General features: G+C 44.8%; 1 long non-coding RNA gene across 1 annotated transcript; it reads right to left on the bottom strand.

Moving 5' to 3' along the window:
• Nucleotides 1-2,258: 2,258 nt before the first annotated feature.
• On the bottom strand, nt 2,259-4,983 carry LOC134432116 (uncharacterized). Its single transcript, XR_010031227.1, has 4 exons — nt 4,706-4,983; nt 4,499-4,613; nt 4,223-4,429; nt 2,259-4,153 (listed from the first exon to the last, which is right to left on the bottom strand). It is a non-coding gene; the product is annotated as an uncharacterized LOC134432116 (long non-coding RNA).
• Between the last annotated feature and the right edge of the window lie 2,137 nt (nt 4,984-7,120).

The following is a 7,120-nucleotide window of genomic DNA, read 5'->3' as shown; positions in this document are numbered from 1 at the left end:
GGATCAGCTCAGAGTGGGATCCATGGATCAGCTCAGAGTGGGATCCATGGATCAGCTCAGAGGGGGATCCGTGGATCTGCTCAGAATGGGATTTGTGAATCTGCTCAGAGTGGGATCCGTGGAGCTGCTCAGAGTGGGATCCATGGATCAGCTCAGAGTGGGATCTATGGATCTGCTCAGAGTGGGATCCATGGAGCTGCTCAGAGTGGGATCCATGGATTTGCTAGTGGGGGATCCATGGATCTGCTCAGAGTTGGATCCATGGATCAGCTCAGAGTGGGATCCATGGATCTGCCTTCCCTTCCTCTCCACAACCAGCGCTCTGCTGCTCTGTTCTCTACAAAATCTCTCAATTCCAGCAGCCTGCTCTGATCAAAAGAGCAGAAAGCTCTTTTGAGCAGCCTTCAAAACCCAGCAGCAAACATTCCTGCTGAGATGCCCTTGGCTGTCATATTTTTGGGTTTGTTTTGACTATTGCTATTTGTGGCTTCTTTTCCTGCGTGTCAAAACCAGTGACAAAATAAAACACGTGCTCTGCCTCCCCGTGCACCTTGAGGGAAAGGCTCTTGGGTTTCACGGGGTCAGGGCAGGAATCTGCAGGGGAGGCTCTTCAAAAATACAAATGCAGTATTTTAGGGTCAAGCTGGAAAGAAATGTGAGGGCCCACGCTGAGCAGGAAAACCAAAACCCACATCATAGGTGGGGGTCCCGAATTTCTACCTCTAAAGAGGCACCTGGGATCCAGTCACTGTTTTCTCTCAGTGTTTTTGCCTCAATTTTAAATAGACAATGTGGATTATGGTTTGAGAGATGGGGGGTTGCTCTAGAGCTGGCAGAAGAAAAATGCACCTTTGATACTTTGCTTTGTAGCTGGTTTTTCACTTCACTGAGAGGAGCAGCTGAAAAACATTGTATATATTAAAAAATATATAAATTATATTAAAATATATATAAATTATATATATATATATATATAAATAATATATGTAACATATATAACAACCTGGTTTGGAAGGTGTCCCTGCCCACGGCAGGGGACTTGGAACTGGGTGATCTTTAACGTCCCTTCCAATCCCAAACCATTCTGTGATTCCCTGATTATTGTGGAGAAGGATATTACTGAAAACTTCTTTAATATCATGCAATATGTTGTGCAGGGCCAATATTAGAAGGTATTTTGGCTATATTTACAGATGCCTGGATACAGAGTCTTTAAAAATGAACTTTCAATATATTTTGCTGATTTTGAAAGCTTGGTACACCCATGGTGATGTTTCATTACCACTTTTGTTTCATTATTTATTTAAAGAGAAAAAAACACAAATCTTTTAAGTAACATGACCTTAAAATCTGTTTTGGTGCTCCTCAAGGAAGCTTCAAACCATCAGCAGTGAAAAAGATCCAATCCAAGAAGGAAAAGATGAAGAAAAATGAGAGCTGTAGATGAATCTGAAATACTGAAATTTAATTGAGAAGCCAGGGATAAAATGCAATTATTGGACTTCTGTAGATGCAAAATCTCATTTCATGGAATCCTGGAATGGTTTGGCTTGGGAGGGACCTCAGAGTCCACCCAGTGCCACCCCTGCCATGGCAGGGACACCTCCCACTGTCCCAGTGTCCAGCCTGGCCCTGGGCACTGCCAGGGATGGGGAATCCACAACCTCTCTGTAAAGTTTCCCTCCTGGTTTGGTGTCCTGTTGGATTCCAGGCCTTTCACCAGCTTAATCCACAGCAGGAAAATACTATTTTGAGAAAAAAAAGAAGGAATTTTAAAAGAATTAAAAGTAAGGAAACCTAATTTTGATGTTGTGAGTGCCACGTGCTCAGCACCCTCCTCCTGATGGCTCCTTTTCCCCCCGAGATGTTTTTTTTTTCCTCCCAGATAAAAAAAATGCACCAGGCCCACGTGCATACTTGTCAAACATTTTATTTGTCATTCACACTAATTATAATATTGAATTTACAGAGGAAACTGTGGTACAAAGAAAGAAAGAAAGAAGGAAAAGAAAGAAAAGGAAGAAAAGTGTTCATTAGAACTACTGCAGCAGTCCAGCTGCCCTGGGTAGTTGTAATGAATTCTCCTGTGGTGCTGGACACAGCCATCCCTGTGGACAGCAAGAATTTACCCTGGGGTGCTCTCTAGAGATTCCTGGAGTGGGGGAAAAATCAAACCTACTCTATTCTCTTTTCCTATCTGGTTCCAAAAATCAGCAGCCACCCCCTGCCCGCCCTCCCTCCCTCCCTCCCCAGGAAGAAAAGTCCCCGGTAATCAATCCCTCTGAAAAATCCCCAAGCTGATGGTTTCCCCTTCAGGAAAAGTTCAGTGTGAAAGGGAAAATGTTTTGTAAACATGGCCAGAAAATGCTGAACAAATTCCCTTTGGTGCCACTCTGATGGGGCTGTGTCCCCCCTCAGCCTCACCACCTCACACTGAAATTTTGGTTTTAAAAAGAGCCGGGATTGTCCAACCCCAAATACCACAAATAACCCACAGATTTTTTTTTTTTTTTTTGCACGTTTGTTTCTCCCCTACCACAAAAAAGTGAAGGATGTTGGATAGAGACCATGCTATAACTGTTTACAAAAGTGAATAAAATGTAGTTCCTCTTGAAGCCTAAAAATAACTAATTTGGAAAAGAAATAAGTCTCACTACAGTATTTCAGCAAACACAAAGGTAAGTTCATTAAAAACACAGAAAAAAAAAAAAAACCAAAAACCAGAAAAATGCAGAGTAATTACAAGCACTAAATATTTTGGCTAGGAAGCTTTGGAAATCTATTTACAGACATAAATACAAGTAACTGTGGGGATGCAACCCTGGAAGGACAAGGAGAAAAAAGCCCAGTGGTTGGGACTGACCCAGTGAGGAGAACAAAAACCCAACGGGAAATGGAACGAGGCAGGAAAACAGGGCAGAGATTTGCTCTGAGGACAGAAAACGCATCCACTCCTCCCTGAATTTCAACCACAGCCACGGAAAAGGGCACCCAGGAAGCAGCAGCGAATGTTTGAAGAGCTCAGGAAATTGGGGACGTTTTGGCAAAGGCTGTTTGGAGGAGAGGATTTCTCTCCATTCCCGGTGGAGAATTTGTACAAATCAAACCCTTCCCAGCAGGGATGCTCTCTGCACCCTCTTCTCCCTGCATTACAGCTCCTCTCAATGCCCTGGGAGCCAGCAGGAACTCTTAAATGACTTTAAATGTCGTTGGAGAGGGAAATATTTGTCCTCAGAGCCAGCAAAATTTATGTCGAAGATGTTTGAGCTGTGTCTTGCGAAAGGAGCACCCAAGCTGAGAGTAAGGACAGCCAGGAGCTGAATTTTGGGAGGGTGAGGTACCTAAAGCACTCTGCTTACTGCAGCTCCAGAGCAGAAGCACAAGAATTCTAATTTTCTGATTCCATACAGCACCCAGGATGATAAAATTTTATAAATGTATATATTATAGCCATATAAAAATAGATATTTTTGCACTCTAATTTGGAGATGGGCATGAGGGAAATGTTTTATCCAAATATCTTTTTTTCTGCCTGTTATGTGCTCTTAAAATATAAGAGGAAAGACATGAGAGCATTTTCACAGCCTTGAAAAACTTTGCCATCCTTAGTGATGGCTACAAAACCAAATATTTGAGTAAAGTGTGGTTTCTGGTGAGTGAATACACTGAAACCCACAGTGAGTAATTAAACAGATTAATTGCCAGGGATAACGAACTTGGCTTTTCCTTTCCTTTGCAGTGCTGGACATACCCAGAGAGGTTGGACCCCAAAATTTGGTTGCTGGCAATAAAAACATGGGAAACACTGAGAAATTGCAGAAAAGTGTCAGTAAGGACACGGCGAAAAGTGGTGGTGGCCAGTTCTGCATTTCCTCATCCTGTTCACACCAGGGAGAGCCAAATTCTCACCTTTAGCATGAGTGGAGACAAAGGAGAGGCACAGAAATGTTTGATTTAGGGTCTCAGAGTTTCCAGCTCCCTGTTCCTGTGAATCCCTGGTTTTTGAGCTTCCAGGGTGGGTGGGTTTCAGTCCTGGGGGCTGAAAGGGCTGGGGCAGAAAGGAGGTGTCCCACAGGCCTGGCAATGTGGGGACCACAACAACCTCACCTTGGTGGCCACATTGGGCCCACCTTGGTGGCCACAACAACCTCAGCTTGGTGGCCACATTGAGCTCACCTTGGTGACCACATTGAGCTCACCTTGGTGACCACAACAACCTCACCTTGGTGGCCACAACAACCTCAGCTTGGTGACCATATTGAGCTCACCTTGGTGACCACAACAACCTCACCTTGGTGGCCACATTGAGCTCACCTTGGTGACCACATTGGGCTCACCTTGGTGGCCACATTGAGTTCACCTTGGTGACCACACTGAGCTCACCTTGGTGGCCACAACAACCTCACCTTGGTGACCACATTGGGCTCACCTTGGTGGCCACACTGAGCTCACCTTGGTGGCCACATTGGGCTCACCTTGGTGAACACAACAACCTCACCTTGGTGACCACAACAACCTCACCTTGGTGGCCACAACAACCTCACCTTGGTGGCCACATTGAGCTCACCTTGGTGACCACATTGAGCTCACCTTGGTGACCACATTGGGCTCACCTTGGTGAACACAACAACCTCACCTTGGTGACCACAACAACCTCACCTTGGTGGCCACATTGAGCTCACCTTGGTGACCACATTGAGCTCACCTTGGTGACCACACTAACCTCACTTCTACCACTGGGCTGAACTCATGGAATCATCAAATCATGGAATGGTTTGGGTTGGAAGGGACCTTAAAGCCACCCAGTGCCACCCCTGCCATGGCAGGGACACCTCCCACTGTCCCAGGTGCTCCAAGCCCCAGTGTCCAACCTGGCCTTGGGCACTGCCAGGGATGGAGAAGCCACAACCTCTCTGGGCACTCTGTGACAGGGCCTCAAAAATTTCACAGGAATGAATTTATTCCACATATCCCATCTGACCCTGCCCTCCTTCATCTCAGTACCATCCCCCTCCTCCTGTCGCTCCCTGCTTTTGTTAAAATTCCCTCTCCAGGTCACCTGGCCCTTCCTGGCTCCTCCAAGCTCCTCTCCTCTCCCTCCCTGCTGTGTTTCACTCCCAGCTCTGTGAACTTTGGTGGTCCAGTCACAAGGCAGACGTGAGAGCTGTAATCAATTACCATTTTAATTGAGAGCTGTAAGAAATTAGGGCTTGAATTGCACAGAATGTGCCGAATGGATTCTGCAACAGAGCTACTGCTCAGTGCTGGGGGACTTTCTTTTTAGGGTACTGAAGAGGTGAGAGTCCAACTATAGAAATGCTACAGCTGTGGGGGTCTCTGTATTTCTGTATTCAGCAGGGTTTCCAAACTTTCAATATTTATTTCTGGTAAAATTTGGATGTTTTCTGTCTTTTTTTCAGAGCAAACTCTGGAAATAGAAAGGATATTTCATTAAAAGCACAAGACCATGTTTTTAACAGAAACATTCTGGGCTTTTGCTGAGATCTCTTGAAACACTCCCTATTTCCTGCACAAAAACAACCTCATGGACAGTGAAAATTCTTCGATTCTTTTCAGTACCAAAGTGCTACTGCATCCAACTCAAACAAAGAAGCAAAATCATATATATATATATAAAAAGAGAAAACTTGAAAAACAAATGGTTTTAAATAAGTCCAGCTGTTTTGCTGCCTGCAGCCAAGGATCTTTTTAATTTGAATTCTTTTAACTTTTTTTTTTTTTTTAAACATCAAACACTGATCTGAAGTCCTGCTTTCAAATACTCTCTTGAGTTGACCTGCAATTGTTTCTCTGGTTTGAGAGGTACATTAAATAATAATCAGCTCATTTGGGACTCACACGTGTCAACATCAGCAGTTTGGAGTTCAGGAGTAGTACAAGAGCTGCATTCAGAGCAAACCCTCAATAAAATAGTGCCAAAAACGTTACAGTGACATCTGATATGTTTGTGCTGGGGCGATGGGCGGCCGTGACGGCTCCTGAACCTGCTCCTAGTAAAACCCTTGTAGATTTACTACAGGGCACAACATTGGCTACACCAGCTTTAAACACCCCTGCTCTTCTCCCAGAAGATGCAAGTGGAAGGGTTGTCCTGGCCCTGGCTTTTCTGGGGCTTTCCAGGAAGGGACGTGTTTGCCAGCAGAGTGGAACGTGGCTTTGGTGCCGCACAGAAATCCTGGCAGCAAATCTCACCCCGATTCCATCGGAGCCAGGACTTCCCCCTTGCCCTGGGAATCCCAGAACCAGGGAATGCTTTGGGTTGGGAGGGATCTTAAAGCTCATCCACCAAAATTGCCATGGACAGGGACCCCTCCCACTGTCCCAGGCTGCTCCAACCTGGCCTTGGGCACTGCCAGGATCCAGGGGCGGCCACGGCTGCTCTGGGAATTCTATTCCAGGGCCTCCCATCCTGCCAGGGAACAATTCCCAATTCCCAGTGCCCATCCAGCCCTGCCCTCTGGCACTGGAGCCATTCCCTGTGTGCTGTCCCTGCAGTGGGCAGGTATTTAATTAGGGAATATTGAATTTGCCTTAGGAAGTATCTATGTCCTGATTCTTGATCCTGAGGGTCACCACTGGTGACAAAGGAGGAGGAGGGAGAGATGACTCCACCACTTGGAAAGGGACAGAAATTCCCAGGGATTTTGGTGCCTTCCAGCAGGAACTGGGCACCTCAATGCCTTCGAGGACCTAAGCTGAGTAAAATGAGAGCAAGGTAATTGTAAACAATATTTTTAGGGAATTCAGAGGTCACTTTTGCCCATCGTTATTCCAGCGTTTTTCAATGTGAGAAATTTGACTTTGGCTGCTACCAAAAAAAGGCAATTGCTGATATTTTTTTAATATAGGCATATTTAAATAATAATAGTATCAACAAATAAGAAAAGTCTAAATATCAGGCATAAATATCAATCAACTCATCAAAGAAATACAGTAGTTGAAAATGACCCAAGGCTGTAGCCATTGTGTTAAAAAAAAAAAAAAGTCCAAGAGATAAAAAGTTAAATTAACTCATTGAAAAAGGGGCTGATTCTTTCAGTTGACAAAGCAAGAAAGAAGCAAGCATGATTAAAACAAAAAAAGAGCAAAATCTTTTTTT

The sequence above is a fragment of the Melospiza melodia genome, chromosome 2 (genome assembly GCF_035770615.1).
Source record: "Melospiza melodia melodia isolate bMelMel2 chromosome 2, bMelMel2.pri, whole genome shotgun sequence".
NCBI lineage: Eukaryota > Metazoa > Chordata > Aves > Passeriformes > Passerellidae > Melospiza > Melospiza melodia.
Note: the sequence above shows the minus strand (reverse complement) of the source record. Positions and strands in the feature narration are given on the sequence as shown.